Source organism: Heteronotia binoei, chromosome 13 (genome assembly GCF_032191835.1).
Source record: "Heteronotia binoei isolate CCM8104 ecotype False Entrance Well chromosome 13, APGP_CSIRO_Hbin_v1, whole genome shotgun sequence".
Taxonomy (NCBI): Eukaryota; Metazoa; Chordata; class Lepidosauria; order Squamata; family Gekkonidae; genus Heteronotia; species Heteronotia binoei.
Window position 1 is genome coordinate 41596822 of NC_083235.1, and position 8613 is coordinate 41605434.

General features: G+C 43.4%; 1 pseudogene; it reads right to left on the bottom strand.

Moving 5' to 3' along the window:
• Positions 1-2583: 2583 nt before the first annotated feature.
• LOC132581385 (protein arginine N-methyltransferase 1-like) lies at positions 2584-4088 on the bottom strand (annotated as a pseudogene).
• Positions 4089-8613: the final 4525 nt, after the last annotated feature.

The window sequence follows — 8613 nt, forward strand, 5'->3', positions numbered from 1 at the left end:
TTTGGGGTCTCTAAACCAAGGGAAACTCTGTCCCCAGTGGGAGGCTAGGAAGTCTAATCTTGAACATGCAGCTAGGCCTGTCTGTCTGTCTGGATGCAGGAAGCCTGAGGTAATGAGAAATTTTGTAATTTACTAAGCTTGGAATTGCCTGCTCTATGTCAGCATCTAGTAGAGTGTGATTTTAGAACTAGGAAAAGAAGGATGCAATTAAAACCACCTTTTCTTTGTCCTTCTGGTTGCTGATCTGATGTGCTAAAGTTTGTTTGTAACATTTTCCTCTTTTTAATAAACATTTTAATTTTTTGAATGCTGGCAGTAATTCTCTGTACCACATAGTTCCCCAAGTGCCTTAGACCATGCTACTTTAAGGCAATCAGTCAAGGTCCCCAAGGAAGGAATTTGGTCCCTGTGATAACCAGGTGCTAGGTTGCAGAAGACCAGAGCAGGGCCTCAGCTTGAGAAAGGGTGTCAGGAGTCTGTTCCTCCTGGCAGAAAGACCCTAACAGGATAGTCATGTCACCATACCTTAGTGGAAGGAAGTGAAATAACACCCTCCAGGAAATTGGAACAAGCCAAGAAGGGGTCAGCAGAACAGGGTCTGCAAGTCAGAGTGGGCCTGTTATATCACAGAAGCTGGCACCTGCTGAGACCCTATGCTTCACTGTAGTAGAGGGACAAGTGTGAATAGGTTGCCAATCCCCAGGTGGGGGCAGGGGATCCCTCAGTTTGGAGGCCCTCCCCCTGCTTTAGGGTCATCAGAAGGCAGGGGGAGGGGAGGGAATTAGGGTTGCCAAGTCCAATTCAAGAAATATCTGGGGACTTTTGAGTGGAGACAGGAGACTTTGGGGGTGGAGCCATAAGCAAAGTTGTGACAAGCACGATTGAACTCCAAAGGGAATTCTGGACATCACATTTAAAGGAACCGTACACCTTTTAAATGTCTTCCCTACATTAGAAATAATGAAGGATAGGGGCACCTTCTTTCGGGGCTCATAGAATTAGACTCCCTGGTCCAAGTTTTTTTGAAACTTGGAGAGGATTTTGAGGAGAGTCATTAGATGCTATGCTAAAAATTTGGTACCTCTACCTCAAAAAACAGCCCCTCCAGAGCCTCAATACCCCCCAGATCAATTCTCCATTATACCCTATGAATATTGATCACCATAGGGAATAATAGATAGATAAATTTATTGTCATTGTTCTCAAGAAAATGAGAGCAACAAAATGAGGTGCTCTTCCACAAACATACCAACACATCAACACCCACAAAAGGACATATACATAGACCATTTAAATGCATCTAAAAACACATAACCATTCATAACCCTGCATTTAGCTTAACCACGGCACTTGGATAGAAGCTGCCCTTGAATCTATTTGTCTTTGCCTTCAACACTCTAATGAAGTGCCCAGCAGACACTTCCCTCCTGCCTCAGCCCTCCCCCCATTTCTGATGACTCTGAAGCGGGGGATTGGCATCTCTACTCATGAGTTGCTGAACTTCCAACTTCATATATATATTATATTATTATAATTTAAAAAAATATACAAGTTAATATTAATATTTATATTCATATAAGATTAATTAAACTTATAGAATCAGGTTGTAAACAAGTATAAATATTTACATGCATACAATAAAATATCTAGTAAGGATTTTAAGTTATAAAGATGTATCTAGATATGTAGACCATTTTCTATCCAAGGAGAGAGGTCAAGATGAAAACAAAAGATTAAGACAATAATTCCTGTATCAAAACACAGTTAATCTAATTGAACCCATATTATCATTAAACTATTAATTATGCATTGCTATGAATTCTTAACTGCCTAAATATTCTCTATGCAAACTATTACAGGTTATTCCAAAAACATCTAAAGACAGCAAAAGTGCCTCCAAACGTTTGCGATTAGTATTAGAAATGATATTTATGGTTTTATGTATATTGGTTGTTAAATCTCTTCCGGGCATAAAACCTGCTTGGTCGGAATAAATATATTGTGTTACAAAAGAATTTAGCCTCTTTGGAATTACTGCCATGGAAATCTTGTAGTCTTGATTTAAAAGGGAGATCGGTCTGTAGGAGGATGGGTTAGTTAAGTCTTTGCCTTGTTTAGGTAGAACAATTATCGATGCTGAGTTCCAGGATGGTGGTAGTTTGCCATCAAAGAGTATTTTGTTGCAAGCTTTGAATGTAACCATATAAAAACCATAAGTTATGAAACAGTCACACAATGTCAGCTTTCCAAGGGATTTTTTGTTTGTTTTTTTTAAAAAAACAAAAGAAACCAAAAATACCGACAAATCCAAACAGGAAGTTCAAGAGAGGGGAAGAAAGTACAAAATCGTCAGTGAAAAAAAAAACACCCACAAAATAGAGATGCCTTTTCCACACATATATGTACACATGTTGCCTCCACATACCCCTTGATAAAAACCTGTTTGGACTCCCCATCTTCTCCCACACCCCTGATTGAATGCTAAACAGACACGTACACTCTCTTCTCCCCCTCCAAAAAAACTGAGCAACATTTGCTCTGGAGGAGACAGCGAGGGACAGAGTTTACTCTGGGCACTGGCAAGGGAGACCAACAATGATTTAACAAGCGAGATAAAACTTCATGATGGATGTGGCGCTGCTCTAACCTTGGGACGAACAGATGGACAAAAACACGTGCACATTTTCAGTTGTGCTAACCGACTCAGTTCCTTGGGAAGGGAGGGGCGGGAGAGGAAGGTATTGAAAAAAATGAGGGGAAATCTGGTTGGGGAGGGGGTCTTGGCTATCTTCCGCCTTCCAGCGTCTAATACTGGCCCCTCCTCTTCCTTGCTGGCCCAGAATTGCAGCTTAACAGCAGCAAAAAAAGGAACTACACGATGAAATGGATTAGTGAAAATGCCAACAGAACAGGGTAAAGGAGAGGGTTACGCTCTGGGTGTGAGGAAGGTCGAAGGGAGGAGAGGAGGAAAAAAAGAAAACAGCAGAAGGGCAGACAGGTTAACGCATCCGATAATCCGTGGAACACGACAGCTCACACAGCTGGCCCTTGAAGTCCAAGTCGATGGTGAAGTCCAGGTCTCGATTGTTCTTGGCATTCGGTTTCATGCCAATGGTGCCAAATATCTCCTCTCCCGTCTTCACTGTTAGGTAGTCCTCCATGTAAAAAACTGTCTGCTTCCAATGGGTGTAGGGAGATTCGGGGCTGGTGGAGAATCCAGTGCGTTTGTGGCAATGGGTGAACTCTGTTGAAGTAGGCTACCAAGGCGTGGATATAGTCATTGCGCTTCACCTGGAGACAGAAGGGTGACGTGAAGGTGAGGTCCTTCACCTTCACTGTGTAGATGTCCACCTCCTTGATGAGGCAAGCATTGGTGACCAACTATTTTGGATCAACGACATCCACCAAAGGCTCTTTGATCGCCACATCTTTGATGCAGGACATGTCAAAGCCATACACGTTCTCCCACCAGTGGATCTTGTAGTCTTTGTACTGCCTGTCTTCAATCGCTGTGATGTACAGAGTAGCGCGGTCTGGGAAGATGAGCCCATCAGGAGTCAGCCACTTGTCATGAGCGTAAATAACGGTGTTGAGCATGGATTCGTAGAAGAGGCAACAGCCCATCCACTCGCTGATGATTATGTCCACCTTCTCCACAGGCAGCTCCACCTCCTCCACCTTGCCCTTGATGATAGACACCACATGGTCGAGTTTGTTGGCTTTGACTATTTTGACAGCATAGTCAGATATACTGGAGCATTCAATCCCAATGACCTTTTTGGCACCAGCCTTGGCCGCAAACATGCAGAGGATCCCTGTCCCGCTGCCAACGTCCAGGACCACTTCATCTTTGAAGAAGTGCCAGCTGTGAAACATGGAATTTCTGTAGGTCAGCGTGCGCACCTCATCTTTCAGCATCTCCTCATGAATGCCGAAATGAGCATAGGAGTCAAAATAGTATTCCTTGGAGGTCATCTCCTCTGTTGTTGGCTTTCCGCTGCTTTCTGGCTGGGTGCACAAGACCTCCATGATGCAGTTTGCAGCCTCTGCCATCTTGCGAATGAGACACAGAAAGAGAGAGCCGCTCGCTCAACAACCCCCAGCCTCATTCAGCGGAGGGAAGGGACAAGCTTTGGGGAGTGGTGGATCAAATTTTTTATAGAACTCTGATGGAAAACCATCTGACCCAGTAGATTTGTTGTTTTTTAGATTTTTAATAGCAGCAATGACTTCTTGAGGGTCAATTGGTAGTTCCATAATTGAGCAATGTTGCTCCTCAATTTTCATGATGTCAGGGTGTGAGTTGAAATAATCAATGATGTCATCTGTCAAAGGATTTTTAGAGGAATAGAGATTATAATAGTATTGAGTAAAAATTTCATTGATTTTTCTGGAGTTGTGATGAAGAGTTCCGATTTGGTCTTGAGCAGCTGTCACATATCTTGAAAATTTCCTTTCATTAACTTTCCAGGAGAGAAGTCTTAAAGTTTACCCAATATTTCTGTTTGACAAAAAGGAGATTCTTTTACTATGAGAAATTTCAATGGTTTCTAGTGGCTTCCGTTCAGAAATGAGTTCTTTGTACTTGAGTGGGCATCTAGAGTCTTTGTGCGATTTTTCAAGAGAAGAGATTCTCTTCTTCAACTTTAGGCAAAAGGCTTCTTTTTTTTGTTTGAGTTGTGTTGTCTGAGATTGTCAGTGTATGTGCAGGCAACAGACCACTGCTGAGAGCAAAGGATCTAATTGACATTAGATGATCTGGCTGACAGGGGCATCTGGAAGACAGCCAGATTGCATTAGCCAGAGTGATGTGACCATGACTCAGCACTAAACCTGATTGGTCACTTACCTAGAGGACATGTATAAATGTACAGTAGTACTCTGCTACTTGTTGGAGGTTGGAAAGTGAATTGTGTGCAGAGCATTTTGCTAGTCTATATTATAGTTGTAAATAAATGTATATAGCTAGTCTAATCACAGCTGTGTACAAGACTGGATTCCTTTGCATCTTCAGGAACCTCTCTCACTAAACGCGGAAGACCAACAGAGTTATGGGCCCAGTACACTTCCGCTGCGCCTGAGTGATGTGAGTAGAGGAGGTGTGTGTTGGAGAAAGACGCAGAAGTACTTCAGAAGTGAGGAGAAAGCTGCCTCAGTGGAGGAGAACAGCAGTAGCTGAGAAGCAGGTGCTGGGTAGGATGGTTACAGTGGTGGCTACGGTGCTGTTAGATAAGCTGACTCCTACTAACTACAACGTGTGGGCATTGCGTATAGAACATTTTCATAAGCAAGAGGGGCTGTGGAATTCAGCTCCTCCTGCGGACCCCACACCTGAAGATGCCATCCGGGACCAGAAGGCTCTTGCAACCATAATACTAAGTATATTTGATGATCAGTTGGTGCACGTCGGAGGAAAACAGCAGGCAAAAAAAGCCTGGGACATGCTCAAGGCTGTCTACATGCAAACAGCTGGCTCGCTGATAGCACTGATGAAGAAGCTGTATCGGAAGAGAATGCTGGCTGGGGAGATGGTGAGAGACCATCTCAACAGCTTATCTGCATACTTCCAAGAGCTAGAACAGCAAGGTAAAACAATCCCGGAAGAAGATGAGGTGTATATAATCCCGAGCTCTCTGCACGAGAGATTTGATATGCTGTTGATGCCATTCGAGGGCCAGGATGCTGAGAAACTTACTTTAAGTTACATAACTGGGAAGCTCCTGGCAGAAGACCAAAGGCAGCAAGAGTGCAGAGAGCAGGCAGAGTGTGGGAGGTGCCTCCAGCTGGCAGCAGTCACCGAAGGAGAGTGTTGCAAGTAAAAAAAAATGTTTCTTTTGCGGCAGCGAAAAAACATCTGAGAAGGAGTTGCCCTGAGCTACGGCGAGGCAGGCAGAAGTCTTCGCAGAACCAGCAAGCGACACTGGTGAGAACTGACTCAGGTCTGCAGAGAGCACCGTGGATTATCAACTCCGGGGCCACCCAGATGTTCTGCTGCGAGGAGAGACTGCTAGAGGACACTAAGCCTGCAAGTCTTCGGTTCGTGAGTCTAGCTGATGGCAGAAAGGCTGAGGTCCTCTGCCAAGGAACTGTGTACTTTCCTGAACTAAAGCACAAATTTTTGAATGTGCTTTGTTTGCCTAGTCTGGAGACAAGCCTACTAAGTGTCTCAGCATTGGCAAAGGCAGGCTTTACTGTATCCTTTGATGTAAGTAACTGTAAGATATTTAAGGCATGTGAACTATTGGCCAGAGGTGTATTGAGAGACAATGTGTACGTGCTAGATCAGGGAGGAGTGAAAGCACAAGCTGTATGTAACAAGCAGCCTCATCACAAATGTATTCATAGGTTGCATAGAAGGCTGGGGCATGCAAGTTACAACACTATTAATAAGACCCTGGCCATTCTACAAGGTGAAAAGGTTGAGTCCTGCAGTGCCTATCTTGATTGTAATGTGTGTAAGCAGGCAAAATCTAAGGCCTACCCCGTGGCCAAAGTAAGCAACAGAGTCTCTGAGAGGCCCCTGCAGCTAATTCATGCCGATGTGATCAGCCCTTATGCCCCCAGTGTATCTAATAACAAATATGCTTTAATCTTGGTTGACGACCACAGTCATTTTACTTGGGTGTATGCCATGAAACAAAAGTCAGAAGTGTGTTCAACATTTAGATACTGGGCTAATAGTGTGCAAAGGCAGTTAAATTGCAATATAAGTGCTTTGCAGATGGATATGGGGGGAGAGTTTGTAGGAAAACAATTTGCCTCCTGGCTCAGAGACCATGGAATACAACACAGGATTGCTAATGTTTCTGCCCCAGCAGAAAATGGGGTGGCAGAGAGAAAAGGGGGAGTACTTCAGACAATGCTTCACGCTATGTTGAAGGATAGCGAGCTAAAAATAATTTACTGGGGAGAAGCACTGAAGACAGCGTGCTTTATAATAAACAGGTTATGGACTCAAGCAATAAATGACATTCCATACAGGGTGCTGTATGGGAAGAAACCATGCTTAGATTTCCTTAGAATTTTTGGCTCCAAGGCTTGGGTTAATGTACCATTAGATAAAAGATGAAAAGCGGGTGCCAGAGCAAGGAAATTGCTATTCTTGGGATACCAAAACGGAATGAAGATGTACAGATTCGCAGATGAGCATAATATGCTGCGATTTAGCAGGTCTGCCTCATTCTGTGAAGACTAAAGTTGGAGCAGGGTACATGCAAATGAATTGCCCAATGGTGTCTCAGCAGAGTGAGGAGGGGCATGTGAATATTAAACAATAGACTTCCTCAACAGAGGAGCGGCAGAGAACTCAAAGCTCTGACAGTTCAGAGGATGTAAAACATGAAAGCTCTGATGATTCACAGAGCACTCAGCCTGAAATCAGAGTGTCAACTAGAATAAATAAGGGAATGCCTCCGAAGAGGTATGGGTTTGACACAGCTATAAATTATGTGCATGCAACAGAGCCACAATGTTACGAGGACATGTTAGTTCTAAACGATAAAGAGTGTGCTGGCTGGCTGCAAGCTATACAGAAAGAGTTCGACTCACTAACTGAAAATAACGTATTTACACCTGCAAAGCTGCCAGCTGGGAAAAATGTAATTGGCTGTAAATGGCTGTATAAGCTTAAATGGCTTACAGATGGTACGTTTCAGAAAAAAAAAAAAAACTAGGCTAGTGGCTAGAGGATTTACCCAACTAGTAGGAAGGGACTTTGATAAATGTTTTGCCCCCATGGTCAGACTCGAAACACTAAAAGCAACACTATGTAAGGCTAATATCAGTGGCATGGCAGTACATCATTTTGATGTGACCACAGCATACCTTAACGCCACCATAAAAGAGGAGCTGTACCTGCAGCCAGTCCCCGGGTTTTCCAATAAAAATAATATGCCTGTACTTAAGATAAATAGAGCATTATATGGCCTTTGACAGGTAGCCCATGAATGGAACAAGTGGCTGAGTACAGCACTCGAGGGCTTAGGGTTTAAGCAAAGTGTGGCAGATCCATGTCTGTTTAGCCACAAGGTACATGGGCAGGAATGCTATATATTATTTTATGTGGATGATTTGTGCCTCCTTTGTAAGAACAATAAAGAGCTGGAATGGTTTATGGAGGAAACACAAACACTATTTAAAATAAAATATTTTGGGGAAATACAACATTATCTTGGGATGGAAATTACCAAGAATACAGAAGGGCACTATCAAGTAAGCCAAAAAGAAAAAATACTGAAACTATTAGAGATATATGGAATGACTGAAGCCAAAGTAGTTCAGAGCCCCATGACTACTGGTTACGCAAAAGTGGAAGATGACGCTTTACTAGAAAATAAGCAAGTATACCAGTCCTTAGTTTGGTCATTGCTATATTTGGCTTGTTGGACTAGATCTGACATCTGTATGACAGTCCACCTATTAAGCCAGCACTGTGCAGAACCGAAGCAGAAGGATTGGATAGCTGCCAAAAGAGTACTCAGGTACCTGAAGGGTACAATGGATCATAAAATAGTAATGAGTACTGATAGCGATCAAGTCCTGGTGGCATACAGTGATTCCAGCTGGGGAGAAAGACCAGACAGAAGGTCCACCTCAGGTAGTGCAGTGTTCATG